The sequence below is a fragment of the Hypanus sabinus genome, unplaced genomic scaffold (assembly GCF_030144855.1).
Source record: "Hypanus sabinus isolate sHypSab1 unplaced genomic scaffold, sHypSab1.hap1 scaffold_625, whole genome shotgun sequence".
In the NCBI taxonomy this organism is placed as follows: Eukaryota; Metazoa; Chordata; class Chondrichthyes; order Myliobatiformes; family Dasyatidae; genus Hypanus; species Hypanus sabinus.
In genome coordinates, this window is record NW_026781481.1 from 147,805 (window position 1) to 163,574 (window position 15,770).

Genomic DNA, 15,770 nt, shown 5'->3' on the forward strand with positions numbered 1-15,770 from the left:
TCAATAGACCGTATGAAATAGTCTCCCAAATTAATGATGTGAATTATGTTATTAAAACACCCGACTGACGTAAACTAACACAGGTGGTGCACATAAATATGAAAAAACCTTTTTTGACAAGCAGGCACAAACTGTGAGTGTTGTTGTCAAAATATATGAATTTGGCAACCCTGAGAATGAAACCATTGACTCGTCTGAGACTTTTCACAAGCCAAACATGGCCCCAGTAAGACTAATGAACTCGGTTGTTCCAGAAAACATTGATAACAAGTTGGCTCATCTGCAGCCAAAACAACAACAGCTGAAGGAATTAATTCTGAAGTTTAAAGATTTATTTCCCGATGTTCCCAAGCAAAGCACGGTCGCAGTACCTGATGTAGATATTGGTCAAGCCAAACCGATTAAACAACACCCATATCGCTTGAACATAGAAAAGTGTAAATTGGCTGAGCAAGGAATTGACTATATGCTGGAAAATGGTATTATTAATCCTTCAGCATCAGATTGGAGCTCACACTGCGTTATTGTGCCCAAACCTGATGTAGTGTTAGATTTTGCACTGTTTATAGGACGGTAAATGCAGTAACAAAAACAGATGCCTATCCTATCCCTATGGTGGATGATCGCATCTATAAAGTTGGAAAAGCTAAATTTCTTACAAAGATTGATCTGTTGACAGGGTATTGGTGTGTCCATTGACGGACAGAGGTAGAGACATTTCTGTGTTTGTGACACCATCTGGGTTGAATGAATACAATGTTTTGCCTTTTGGAAGGAAAAATGCTCCAGGAACATTCCAGGGAATGTTTGATTCTGTAATTCGAGGGTTGGAACACACAGATACCTATATTGATGGCTTCGTCACAGGGAGTGACACTTGGGAAGAGCATATCTCTGCAGTAGAGAAGCTGTTTGACAGGCTTTCCCAGGCCAGCCTTACAGTTAACTTAGCTAAGAGTGAATATGTCCATGACACTGTGACCTATCTTGGTGTTGTTGTAGGTCAAGGCAAGTGGGCTCCTGTTCGGGTAAAAGTCCAGACAATTTCTCAAGTTCCTATTCTGACTGGTAAGAAGGCTCTTCGAAGGTTTTTGGGAATGGTTGGATATTATCGTACGTTCTGCAAGAACTTTGCTGATATCGCCTTTCCTCTGACTAATCTCCTGAAGAAGGGTGAAAAGTTTGTTCGGACCGAGCCTTGTCAGTAGGCATTTGATCGATTGAAAGCCATTTTTATGTCATCAATCTGTGCTCAGGGCACCTGACTTTACAAAGCCATTTTCTATAGCTGTGGATGCCAGTGATGAAGCAGCCGGGGCAGTGTTATTACAGAAAGATGATGATGATGTTGAACATCCTGTAGCTTACTTTTCGAGAAAATTCAATGAGCATCAAAGAAATTATTCCACCATAGAGAAAGAGTTGTTGTCACTCATCTTGGCTTTGCAGCATTTCGATGTCTGTCTTTGTCCTGCGCAGATACCACTTGTAGTTTATACTGATCATAATCTGTTAGTGTTTCTGAGTAAGGTAAATGACAAAACCAGAAGATTGTTAAACTGGAGTCTGATTTTGCAAGAATTTGATATTGTGATAACGCATATAAAAACACGGACAATATCATTGCTGATAGTTTTTTCCAGATGCTAAGCTTACAGTTTTAATAGTGAAGTAGAATCTGGTATTTGTATACGCTTCTGCAATGTGTTACATGATAACCATACATGCATTGTTTTACATACTGTAGTTTGCAGTTAAAATTTTGCACTTTTACATCAAAGTTCTTTTGGGAAAGTGTTATGAATACCTCGGTTTTGTTTGCTGTGGACTGTCACTTTAAGAGAGAGCCTGACTGAGGTGGGGACTAACAATGACGTCAGCCGCTGACTTTCTCAGCTCACTTTTGATTTTTACAGAGAGAGAGAGCTCAAGGAGGCGGGACTGTCTGACTTGCAGCTTGTTTACATTACTCCCAGTTTGTTTAGTTTTAAGCGAGGACATAGACACTCACAGTCAGAAGGAGACAAAGAAAGTGTACGAAAGGACTGAGACAAGGAAGCCAGTGGCCAAGGGTCACTGTTTGGAACTCTCCAGTGCCCACAAAGGTGGCTGTCTTATCGATCCAGTGCACAGCAAATGAGTGCCTGTCACCTCGAATAATCCACAGGAGTGGATTTTGTTCGGGGAATCCTGTGGAGACCACTTACGTGTTAAACCTTGCCTGGGTATGTGGTGTGGCGATTCACTTGAAGACGATATTCCTGTGACAAGTCACTTTCGTTGATAATTCTTATGGATTTGGAACGATGACGGATAAAATCTACGACTGTTATCTCGTTTTACCACGTGGAACCTGTGGAATTCGGCGTAATTGCCTTCTCTCTACATTTACCCTGGATTAAAAATATCTCTCCCATCCCTTATTCCGTGAATGAACTAAACTTTCATACTTTACCATCTCAGGACTCTAAGCTTTGATTCTTCCCCCCCCCCCCGCACCCCACCCCCGCCGATCTCAATTGTTTGGGAGTTATATTTACACACATATATACACATATCTTGCTTATATTACAAGTAGATACCAAGTTCTTTGGCGTGTACATAAGAAACGATCTAACCTGGACCCACATTTCCATACTAGTCAAGAAGCCACAGCAGCGCCTACTGGAACACCATGGAGAGTGTCACGTCCGGTGCCATCTTTGTATGGTACGGAAGCTGCAAGGCATCGAACCACGGGACAATGGAGGGGAGAATAAAAACCGCCGACAGGGTGATCGGGGTCTCACTCGGCCCTGTTTGTGACATTTTACAGGAACGTTGCAGACGAAGGGGTCAAAGCATTGTTGAGAATCCCGACCACCCATCCCATGATCTCTTTGACACACGGGGGTCAGGATGAAGGTGCATAAATATCAACACTAGGAATGCCGGGTAATAACTTCTTCCCTCGGGTGGCGAGACTAATGAATACCCCGCCAGCAATGAGGTCTCGTCACTTGAACAGCGAGGTGTTTACTAAATGTTGACTGTTTCCCAATGCTGTGCTCTACTACACGCGCTTTGTATATCATTAACCAGTTTCGAGTACAATATATTGGTTTGTCTGTTGTGTGTGATATAGGTATTTTGGTTGCACCAGGGTCCTGATGAAATAAGTGTGGAAATAGGAACAAAACTAGGCTCTTTCAAACTTCGGGGTGGATGGATACAGTCTTACGATGATGAAGAGAGTTCAGTTCAGTTCGAGGTGGTTAGTTGAGTGACTTTGGACAGAGAGAGAGAGGTGAGAGGTGAGCTGATGCCGTCGATCTTCCTGTCAAATAATCCTGTTGAAGTCACCGACTGTCACCATAACACGTACGACCGTTCTTCAGTGGTGCAATTATCACGCAGGCGAGGGCGGACTCTCAAATTATTCCCCACTGGTCGCTCCTTTTCACTCTGCGAGAGCCACTGATCGAATTCCCCGAATCAATCCTCCAAAAACCCCATCTTCCTGTGGGTGCAACAAAGCTCGTCCAGTGTCCGAAACCCCGTGCCGCTCTGTGTATCAGCGGACGTGGTATTTATCCCCACATGTTGGACAACAGCCGTCCATCAACCTGCTCCGCACTCCTCTCTCTGTAAGAGGTTTACCAGCAGGCAAGTTTCCTTGTGGAAAGGTAAACAACTTGAAGAGAAATCATAACATCAATCTTTCGAGCAGTTTCTATCGCTCTCTCTCTCTCTCTCTCTCTCTCTCTCTCTCTCTCTCTCTCTCTCTCTCTCACACACACACACACTCACACACACACACACACACACACACACACACACACACACACACACACACACTGCATTGGACACCTCCTCTCTCTCTTTGTAACAGCTCAAACAGTGTCCGGAAGTCAGTCTCATTCTCCCGACATTTTAAAGCGATTATCTACAGAAAATATGAACCCTTGGTGTACATAACACAGGGCATTTTTAAAGGAAGGATGTAGGCAAAAGACGGGCTGTAACAGGATCGGTCCGAGTCAGCAAGGATTTACGAAAGGAAAATCATGCTTGACTAATCTTCTGGATTTTTTGAGGATGTAACAATGACAATGGACAAGGGAGAGCCAGTGGATATAGTGTACCTGGAATTTCAGAAAACCTTTGATAAGGTCCCGCAGTGGAGATTAGTGGGCAAAATTAGAGCACAGGGTATTGGGGGTAGGGTACTGACATGGATAGAAAATTGGTTGGCAGACAGGAAAGAAAGAATAGGTATTAACGGGTCCTTTTCAGAATGGTAGGCAGTGACTTGTGGGGTACCGCAAGGCTCGGTGCTGGGACCGCAGCTATTTACAATAAACATTAATGATTTAGATGAAGGGATTAAAAGTAACATTAGCAAATTTGCAGATGACACAAAGCTGGGTGGCCGTGTGAATTATGAAGAAGATGTTAGGAGAATGCTGATTGGACTTGAGACTTGGGCAGTTTGGGTGAGTGGGCAGATGCATGGCAGATGCAGTTTAATGTGGATAACTGTGAGGTTATCCACTTTGGTGGTAAGAGCAGGAAGGCAGATTACTATCTGAATGGTGTCAAGTTAGGAAACGGGGAAGCACAACGAGATCCAGGTGTCCTTGTCCATCAGTCACTGAAATTAAGCATGCAGGTACAGAAGGCAGTGAGGAAAGCTAATGGCATGTTGGCCTTCATAACAAGGGAAGTTGAGTATAGGAGCAAAGAGGTCCTTCTGCAGTTGTACAGGGCCCTTGTGAGACCCCACCTGGAGTATTGTGTGCAGGTCTGGTCTCCAAATTTGAGGAAGGACATTCTTGCTATTCAGTGAGTGCAGCGTAGGTTCACAAGGTTGATTCCCGGGATGGTAGGACTGTCATATGTTGAAAGATGGAGCGACTGGGCTTGTATACACTGGAATTTAGAAGGATGCGTGGTGATCTGATTGAAACATCTAAGATTATTAAGGGATTGGACACGCCAGAGGCAAGAAACATGTTTCCGATGTTGGGGGAGCCCAGAACCAGAGGTCACAGTTTAAGAATAAAGCGTAGGCCATTTAGAACAGAGTTGAGGAAAGACTTTTTCACCCAGAGAGTTGTGGATCTATGGAGTGCTCTGCCTCCGAAGGCAGTAGAGGCCAATTCTCTGGATGCTTTCAGGAAAGAGTTAGATAGAGCTCTTAAAAATAGCGGAGTCAAGGGATATGGGGAGGAGGCAGGAACGAGGTACTGATTGTGGATGATCAGCCATGATCACATTGAATGGCGATGTTGTCTCTAAGGGCCAAATGGCCGACTCCTGCACCTATTGTCTATTGGCTATTGTCTATAGGCCCGTCACCTTAACATTTGATGTCAGGAGAATGCTTAAAGCCGTCATTAAGGAAGAAATAGCGAGACATTTGGAAAGGAATGGTTCCATTATTCAGAAGCAGCATGGATTCAGAAAGGGCAAGTCCTGTTTGACCACCTAACTGCAGTTGTCTGTGGACATTATGAGTGCAGTGGATAGAGGAGATCAGCTGGATACTTGGATTTCCAGAAGGTGTTCGATAAGGTGCCAGACAAGAAACTTATGAATAAGATACGGATGCATGTACTCGGAGGAGGTGTATTGGCATGGATAGTGGATTGGTTAACGGATAGGTGGCAGAGAGTTGGTATAAATGGGAGTTACGCCGGTCGGCAGACTGTGGTGAGTGGGGTGCCGCAGGGGTTGGGACTGGGCCCGCACCTGCGTACCATTTACATTGATGATTTGGAAGAGGATACTGAGAGTAGCGTAGCAAAAATTTCCGATGATACTAAACTGAGTGGAAAAGCAAATTGTACAGAAGACGTGGAGAGTCTGAAAAGGGAAAAGATAGGTTAAGTGAGTGAGCCAATGTCCGTTAGATGGAATACAATGTTGGTAAATGCGAGATCATCCACTTTAGAAGGAGTAATAGAAGAGCAGATTATTATTTAAATGGTGAAATATTGCAGCATACTGTTGTGCAAAGGGACTTGGGAGCTCCTGTTCATGAATCACAAAAAGTTGGCTTGCAGGTATAACAGGTTATTAAGAAGGCAAACGGAATGTTGGTCTTCTTTACTAGAGAGATTAAATTCAAAAGCAGGGAGGGCATGCTGCAACTATACAGGGTACAGTACCTGAAGTACTGTGTGCCGTTCTGGTGTCCATACTTGAGGAAGGATATACCGGCTTTGGAGGCAGTGCAGAGCAGGTTCACTAGGTTTATTCCAGGGATGAAAGGGTTAACCTATGAGGAGCGATTCAGTCGCTTGGGAATATACTCTCTGGAATTCAGAAGAATGGGAGGGAATCTTATAGAAACATGCATAATTTTGAAAGGGATTGATAAGATCGAAGTAGGAAAGTTGTTTCCATTTGTAGGGGAGACTCGAACTCGGGGACATTGTCTCAAGATTCAGGGAAGAAGCTGTTTTTCCCAGAGAGTGGTGAATCTGTGGAATTCTCTGCCCCGGGAAGCAACTGAGGCTTCCTCACTAAATATATTTAAGTTACGGTTAGATAGGATTTTACATAGTAGTGGAATTAAGGGTTCCGGGGAAAAGCCAGGTAGATGGAGCTGAGTTTACAGACAGATCAGCCATGATCTTATTGAAAGGCGGGGCATGCACGATGGGCCGGATGGCCTACTCCTGCTCCTATTTCTTATGTTTCTTATGTTAGGTTTGCCCCTGTCTCCTGTCATATGAATCTCAAGTTCCATTACTCAATAGTATACCCGCATTATAAACGTGTTTACTTCTAATGACCACATCATGTGTGTCTTTCTTTTCTGAATTGCCTTGGTGATTTCCGTTGTGAGTGGACTGCTCTCCTGAGAAACACGGGCCTCTCTTCTCTGAACTGCCTTGGTGATTTCCGTTGTGAGTGGACTGCTCTCCTGAGAAACACGGGCCTCTCTTCTCTGTACTGCCTTGGTGATTTCCGTTGTGAGTGGACTGCTCTCCTGAGAAACACGGGCCTCTCTTCTCTGAACTGCCTTGGTGATTTCCGTTGTGAGTGGACTGGTCTCCTGAGAAACACGGGCCACTCTTCTATAAACTGCCTTGGTGATTTCCGTTGTGAGTGGACTGCTCTCCTGAGAAACACGGGCCTCTCTTCTCTGAACTGCCTTGGTGAAATTGGGCGATGTGGAGAATTATGAGGACGGGTTTTATTGTTCCCGGCGAGGTGAAATTGGGCGATGTGAGAATTATGAGGACGGGTTTTATTGTTGCGAGGTGAAATTGGGCGATGTGAGAATTATGAGGACGGGTTTTATTGTTCCCGGCGAGGTGAAATTGTGCGATGTGAGAACTATGAGGACGGGTTTTATTGTTGCGAGGTGAAATTGGGCGATGTGGGGAATTATGAGGTCGGGTTTTATTGTTCCTGGCGAGGTGAAATTGGGCGATGTGAGAACTATGAGGACGGGTTTTATTGTTGCGAGGTGAAATTGGGCGATGTGAGAACTATGAGGACGGGTTTTATTGTTGCGAGGTGAAATTGGGCGATGTGAGAATTATGAGGACGGGTTTTATTGTTCCCGGCGAGGTGAAATTGTGCGATGTGAGAATTATGAGGACGGGTTTTATTGTTCCCGGCGAGGTGAAATTGTGCGATGTGAGAATTATGAGGACGGGTTTTATTGTTTTTGGCGAGGTGAAACTGGGCGATGTGAGATTATTGAGGACGGGTTTTATTTTTTCTGACGTTCCCGGCGAGGTGAACTTAGGCGATGTGGGGAATTATGAGGATTCCGATATGATCCAGTGCAATTCAATGAATTTCGATTTGTATCAACTCAATTATCATTATTTTCCCGTTTGTTTCCTGAACAAACAGTGCTCTGTGTGCACTGTTCTCCGTGTCCTGTCCCGCATCGCCGTGAACTGTTCCGTCTGCTTCACCGTCACTTTCTCCTTCGATCGGTTTGTTGCCATTTGCTGTCAGAAACTGAAAACAAAGTCCTGCAAGGGGAGAACGGCGGCCGTGGTTCTAGCGCTATCTAGCGGTCTGTTCTGTCTGAAAACGGCCCACTCTACTTCACTTACAGAGAGATCATTAACGATGTACCATGGTTCTGTTATCCGAAGCCAGGTTACTTCAGTGAACCGGCGTGGGTGGCGTATGACTGGTGTGACATCGTTTTGACTCCGTTCCTCCCATTCGGCGTAATTCTGCTGCTCAACGCTCTGACAGTCAGGCACATTTTAGTGGCCAGTCGGGTCTGTAGGGGGCTAAGGGGTCACAGCAAGGGGAGAAACAGCAGTGACCTGGAGATGGAGAGCCGGAAGAGGTCTGTGGTTTTGCTCTTCACCCTCTCCGGCAGCTTCATCCTCCTGTGACTGACGAATGATGCAGAATTTATCAACCATCACATCACCGGGATAGGAACACAGGGGAATGACTCGGAAATTATTTCCGCCTATGCCGGGTATTTGCTAAGGAACTTCAGCTGCTCCACGAACACGTTCATTTACGCCGCTACTCAGTCCAGATTCCGAGAGCAGGTGCAAAGCGCGGTGAAATATCCGTTCATTTCAGTACTCCGGTTCATTAACAGAGCAACCCCGAAACGAAGCACAAACCTGCTCACAGTCAGACCCGCTGTTCCCGACTTCTACCCTCTCTTCCCTAAGGCCAGTAAGTCTTGCTTAAGCGAAATGGAAGAGAACAAAGGACGCCCCCATGAACGACGCCCGGCCGATCCGAACACGGTGGCCCCAGTGAATAAGGACCCAGGGAGGAAAATTGCAAAATGCAAGAACACAGAACAATTATTGCGCGACACGTGAATTCCTGCGGGTTCGTCCGCCTATAAGGTTTAGTTGGAAACAGGGGGTAACAGGTACTCTGCTGCCTTTTCTAGTGATTTACGTGTTGGACCAAGTAGATTGGCCCCATGGAGTCTCCATCAGTTTGGTACATACCGGATATCGGAAGGGAGAATCTGAGAACGGGAGTGGGGATCCTAATTGGGAACTGACTGACATGTTTTACTGAATGGGAAGAGGTGGGAAAGCGGCGCCAGCGCCCTAAGGTAAAGGCCAAGAAATGGGAGAATAATAGTTCAATGGCAGATTCTAGCTTCAGTCCGAAGCCCCAATGGGAGGTTTGTAGCCTCATCTGGCGCCTCCGCCGCCCTAGGACTCACCATGAATGATATCGAGATTATAGAAATGGCAGCGGGATTGGAACAATAAAGACCCCAGAACGGGCAGCCAGCCCAGGGTGTGATACACCAGATGTTCGCTCGCCTGGTCCGGAACCTTGCCCCTTTGCCCGATTCTTCCGGAGCCTACAGGTGGGGACGGAAGCTCTGTTCATGGAGGGTCGAGTTTCCACCAGAAACTGGAAAGGGACCTCTCAAATCCCCCGGATATTAGTGGATGATATCCGTATTTTAAAACCCTGGACTCCAACTGACGTTCGCTGTCCGATCAGCGACGCCCCGGATCCACTAAAAACCTGTAGCTTTTCATAATTAGCTCACTCGGAACTGTCAAATGTTTAACCCGCTGCCTGGCGATTTACGGGCGCTCCTCCGTATCATATACGACACTTCCTGGGCTGGGTGGAGACCAACTTCTCGCTGCCAAGGCTACTCTCGAGGGAGACTGGCCAGCGTCAGTCGGCGAGGGTGCCGACAGGCTGGGAACGAGGGTGCGCGAACTTAAAGCCCCTATTCTTGCCGCAGCTCGACAACATGGGGGTTTCGCAGAATTTGCCCGGCGCGTGCAAAAGAAAGGAAAGACCGTCACTGACGTCATTGCTCGACTTAAAGACACCTGGGACGCAAATGCGGAAACATCCCCGGACCAGCAAAATGCCCGCTGGGCTGGTCAAACCTTCCCGAACTGCTTCCGACCCGAGGTCGCCCCTGCCCTTTAACTGACCAATCTGAACAGGCAGACCCAGCAACGGAATGTGGTAACCCAGACCCTGACCGACATGGAACGAAATAGGTTGTTTAAGATCACGGGAGAAAGGGGCAGTACACAAAGAAAGGGGAGTGGAAGACAGGAGTTTGGCCAAGGCCCCGCGACTAGAGGAGGACGAATGTAGGAAATGTGGGCGAAAGGGGCATTAGGCCAGAGCGAGCTGAGGCGGAGAGGAGAGAAGGGGTAGGAGAGGGCAGTTAGAAAGAATCACCCACTGAGCCCCCCGGGAAGTGACAAATTTCACTTGGCGTAAACCCTTCAGGTCCCAGTAGGGAGGCTGCGAGGGGAAGACGAATCAAGTAGCTCTGATCAGGGCTCATGAGGGCCCGCAGGAGGATCCATTCCTAGATGTCGAAATAGCAAAGAAAGGAGTCCATGTCCTGATCGATACCGTCCGTCAGCCCTTCTGTGGCACTGCCTGAGAGAGAGTACTATGAGTATAAAAACCGCGAGGATAACCGGAGTCCCCTTGTCGGATCCATTATCCCAGCCCGTGGATATTAGAATAGACGGGATAGGGATTGAGGAAACGTTTGTTATAGCCAGTAAATCACCCGTTAACATACTGGGACGCCAGGCTTTTTGCAAACTGAACGCGGAATCCATTGCCCTCCCGTGGGATGGGACCTGGAGCTGCCCAGTGAAAAGGTGCCGGAGCTTCGCTCTGTGACGCTCCAAAGGACGGGACCCACAGGCGCGCGGGCGCCTTTACGTGCTGAGATACAGAGTGGCCGTGACAGGGAATAATGGTGACAGTGGGGGATCGGAGATTCCTGGGAGACTTCGTAAATACTTGCAAATTCGTAACTGCTTTGCGCTGCCCCCTTCTGGCCTGTCGGTACACGGGTCTCCTTCCCCCTTTGTTGACCCCCCCCCCTTCCCGAGGAGGAGAATTGATCAGAATGATGAAAAAGGAGGGGGGAGTGGTTTGGCCAACTGGGTCTGGTCTGGTGAATACCTTTGCGAGAATATGGAATTGAGTGTGTGCATTGTTCAGTGCCCGCATCAGCAGAGAATCCTTTAGCCTCCCGCTGCAGACACGAGACTACATGGTCCTGCCTTCCAGCCTGCAGCTGTACACCACCAGGCCACGTGACTGAGGTGTGTTCCCCTCCAGCTTCCCTGGATCAATACCAAAGATGGAAATGCTGAATACACTAAACCCGTTAAATTCAACGATAAACACGGTGCCTGTACCGATTGTCAGCGGAGCCATTGCTCTTCTGGACGGGTCTCCAGGTCACGTAAACATAGAGTCTCCGAACGGATACCTGGATCTGAGTCTTCTGTGGAAAAGGTAATTCCCTAACAGGGATTAACACAAATATATTAACATCACACAATAAAAAACAACAACAAATTCAAGACAATTATAGCAGAAAATGCCAAGAGAAACTAGGAACTATCCAAAACATTCCAGGAACCTGCAACCGTTTTATTCAATCTGATTACTTACACAGGCGCCATCTAGTGGCAGGCATCGTCACCAAAATCTCTCTTTAAAATGCAAACTCATGAAAGATACCAGACTTTATTATAAATGCATTCCTGACCAGTTCCAGGGTCAGAGTCCTACAATTATATTCGACCGATGCATTATTAGAGATAGGGCGATACATGATACCCGTCGGGATATAATCGTAAGTCCCTCGGAAGACGATAAGGGATATTGATATTGGGTAATAAGGAAATGGTGGGGACATTGAACGAGTATGTGTGTCGGGCTTCACGGTGAAGGATGTTATGAAAGTAATGGGAGGTGAGGACCTCGATAAGATCACTAAAGAGATAGTGATGAGAAAACTAAAGGGCCGGAAGGTCGATAAGTCCCCTGGTCCTGATGCGATGCATCCCAGGGTGCTGAAGGAATTGTTGGAGGTTATAGTAGACGCGTTGGTAATCATTTATCAAAACTCTCTAGACTCTGGGCAGGTCCTGGCGTATTGGAAGACAGCAAGTGTCACGCCACTTCCTAAAAACAGGATGTAGTCAGAAGACAGGCAACTAGAGGCCAGTTAGCTTAACACCGGTAGTCGGGAAAATGCATAGACCTGTCATTAAGGAAGAAATAGCGAGACATTTAGAAAGGAGTGGTTCCATTGGACAGACGCAGCTTGGATTCAGAAAAGGCAGGTGTTGTTTGACAAACTAACTGGTGTTCTTTGAGGACATAATGAGGGCAGTGTATAGAGGGGAACAGGTGGATGTCGTATACTTGGATTCCCATAAGCCGTTCGATAAGGTGCCGGAGAAGAGACTTATATATAAGGTACGGATGCATGGAGTCGGAGGATGTATATTGGCATGGATAATGGATTGGTTAACCGATAGAAATGACAGAGTAGGTATAAATGGGTGTTTCTCCGGTTGGCAGTCTGTGGTGATTGGGGTGCCGCAGGGGTCGGTGCTGGCCCGCAGCTGTTTACCATTTATATTGATGATTTGGAAGAGGGGACTGAGTGTAGCTTAGTAAAGTTTCCTGTTGACACTAAACTGAGTGGAAAAACAAATTGTACAGAGGACGTGGAGAGTCTGCCGAGGGATAAAGATAGGTTAAGTGCATGGGCCAAGGTCCTGCAGATGGAACACAACGTTGGTAAATGCGAGATCATCCACTTTAGAAGGACTAATAGAAAAGCCGATTATCATTTAAATGGTGAAATATTGCAGCATACTGTTGTGCAGAGGGACTTGGGAGCTCCTGTTCATGAATCGCAAAGAGTTGGCTTGCCGGTATAACAGCTTATTAAGAAGGAAAACGGAATGTTGGTCTTCATTGCCAGAAAGATTAAATTCAAGAGCAGGGAGGTCATGCTCCGACTGTACAGGGTGCTGCTGAGGCCGCATCTGGAGTACTGTGTGCAGTTCTGGTCTCCATACTTGAAGAAGGATATACTTGCTTTGGAGGCAGTGCAGAGGAGGATCACCCGTTTGATTCCAGAGATAAAGGGGTTAACTTATGAGGAGAGATTGAGTCGCTTGGGGCTATACTCTCCGAAATTCGGAAGAAAGTGAGGGGATCTTATAAAAACATGCAACATTTTGAAAGGGATAAATACGATAGAAGTAGGAAAGTTGTTTCCATTGGCAGGTGAGACTAGAACTCGGGGACATTGTTTCAAGATTCAGGAGAGAAGACTTGGGACAGAGATGAGGAGAAACTGTTTTTCCCGAAGAGTGGTGAATCTGTGGAATTCTCTGCCCAGGGAAGCAGTTGAGGCTTCCTCACTAAATATATTTAAGTTACAGTTAGGTAGGATTTTACATAGTAAGGGAATTAAGGATTCTGGGGAAATAGCAGGTAGAAGGAGCTGAGTTTACAGATCAGCCATGACCTTATTGAATGGCGGGGCAGGCACGATGGGCCGGATGGCCTACTCCTGCTCCTATTTCTTATGTTTCTTATGTTAAGTTTGCCCCTGTCTCCTGTCATATGAATCTCAAGTTCCGTTACTCAATAGTATACAGGCATTATAAACGTGTTTACTTCTAATGGCCATATCATGTGTGTCTCTCTTCTCTGAACTGTCTTGGTGATTTCCGTTGTGAGTGGACTGCTCTCCTGAGAAACACGGGCAACAGTCGCAGCCTTTGGTCTGAATGGGCCACTTTGTAATCTGACAGGATCTTTTTTTCAGGTTTCCCAGCGCCTGCCGCCTATTCAGCATCGCATCACTAGCGGTTCGCTGACTGTCATGCCCAGCCCGAGCTCCAGACACCCCCTGGCGATCCCCAGGCAGCGGCCGTGTCAGTCTGCTCCATTGACATCCCTCCATTTCTAAAGCCAAAGGGTATTGTCTTTTATACCGACAGACAGGATTTAGCTTCAGCCACCCCGAACATGGAGAACAGACGCTGACCGGAGCACCGCCTAATCTGGGTACAGACGTGTCTCCATTTGCTTGAGGACCGGGAGAGGGTAGGGGAGGTGGAGGGGTGCCGGGCTGGATTTACTCCGGTGAATATCTTCTCCCCTGAACCCAGACCTCACTGCAGAGCTGGAAACCGAGCCGCGGCTCCTCACCTGTCCTCGGAGTCGATGCGGGTGAGAGGCTCACCGTCCGAAGACTGCCTCCGGATGCCGTTCCCAGTCTTAGCCACTTTGGCTGTTTATTCGTCTGTGTGTGTAGTTCTTTTTTTCTGATTGATTCTATTATCATTCTTTGTATCCACTGTGAGTGGCCGGAAGATAATGAACCGGAGACTCATATTTCCGTGATATATACGTACTTTGATGGAGAATTGATTCTGAACTTTGAAGTCAGGGCATGATTTCCCTTTAGTCTGGACATGATCTGCCTCACTCGGCAGATCAAGTGGACACCCTCCCGTATACAGATACCCTACCCGTGAACTCTAGTTTGTCCAAATGACGAGCACAATTCATCCTCCATCTCTTCAGGCTCCCCCTTGAATCTTCGTGTTGGTGGAAAACAGAATCCATCTAAACAAGCGAATGCCGGGCCACTCCACCTCATCATTCCCAGCGATTTATTCCTTCATCTTTCCCGTCAGTCTGTGCTGCTCAGCGCACCACACGCAGGGGAACGGGTTATTGGTCGGACAATGAGAAGGACGGGGTAGACCTATGGGGGCGGGCGGAAAGCCGGTGGGGGAAATGCCCACATCTGTGCTGTAACAATTCGTGGATGTGAAAGAACAGCCCGGAGAGTCTGTGCACGGACCCGGTTCTACATTTTGGTAGGACTAATCAAAATAGGACATACATGGTAAAGGGTAGGACTTTGAGGAATGCAGTAGAACAGAGTGTTCTAGGAATAATGCTGCATATTTCCCTGAAGGTGGAATCTCATGTGGATAGGGTGGTGAAGAAAGCCTTTGGTATGCTGGCCTTTATAACTCAGAGCATTGAGTATAGGAGTTGAGATGTAATGGTAAATTGTCCAAGGCATTGGTGAGGCCTGGGTCGAGGGAGAGACAAGGCTCCAGGATGAAGGTGAAAGGATTTGGACAGGAACAATCCAGCAGCCAGAGGCGGAATCCTGAAACTATTTATGAAGCCAGCCCAAACGAGAATCAGCTACCTCAACAGAAACTGGGAAAAACCGGAACACCTCGAATAAGGAAGGTGGTCCAGAACGTGAACTGGAATGCGGATTTCACAGACCGGACCATGACAGTAATTGGTATATGGTTATAGGACAGTGGGATCAGCAATGATAGAGAATTTGTATGAGAGAAAAATAGTTGACATCAGATGAAATGAACAAGGACAAGCCTCTGTCAGGAACAAGATATGAAGCGTCACATCCACATTGCTGAGGCCGGTATATATTCCCCTTAACTATGCAAAAGGCCGTGCCATTCTGCTAGATTTACGAAGCAGGCCCGCCCTACTGAAAGGGGGAGGCTTTAGCGCTGTCGGAACGATAACTCTCTGATTCTAAACTAGTGGTGACCAAATAATGGGAACGTACTCTGTTCTGTGAGATTGGGGGGAGCCCAGTAGATGGAGGCGTTCTCATGAAACTGGAGAGCGCTGGAGTCTGCGGATATGGGAAGCGTTGTCTGACCAGTCGGTGCTGGAGTCTGCAGATACTGGAGGCGTTGTCTGAGCAGTCGGTGCTGGAGTCTGCAGATACTGGAGGCGTTGGTTGAGCTGTGGGAGCCTCGAGCGGGAAGCTGACGATACTGGAGGCGTTGTCTGAGCAGTCGGAGTTTAGAGCTGGTGGCTGCAGATACCGGAGGCGTTGGCTGAGCTGTGGAAGCCCCGAGCGGGAAGCTGCCGATATGGGAGGCGCCTGAGCAGTCGGGACGCCGTTTTACCGAATCAATGGGACGGAAGTCAGAAAA

The 15,770-nt window shown here is 47.2% G+C and overlaps 1 protein-coding gene across 1 annotated transcript in view; it reads right to left on the minus strand.

Moving 5' to 3' along the window:
• Positions 1-15,770, minus strand: part of LOC132389686 (NACHT, LRR and PYD domains-containing protein 3-like) — a 184,229-nt gene that overhangs the window by 144,584 nt on the left and 23,875 nt on the right. The window lies entirely within an intron of this gene.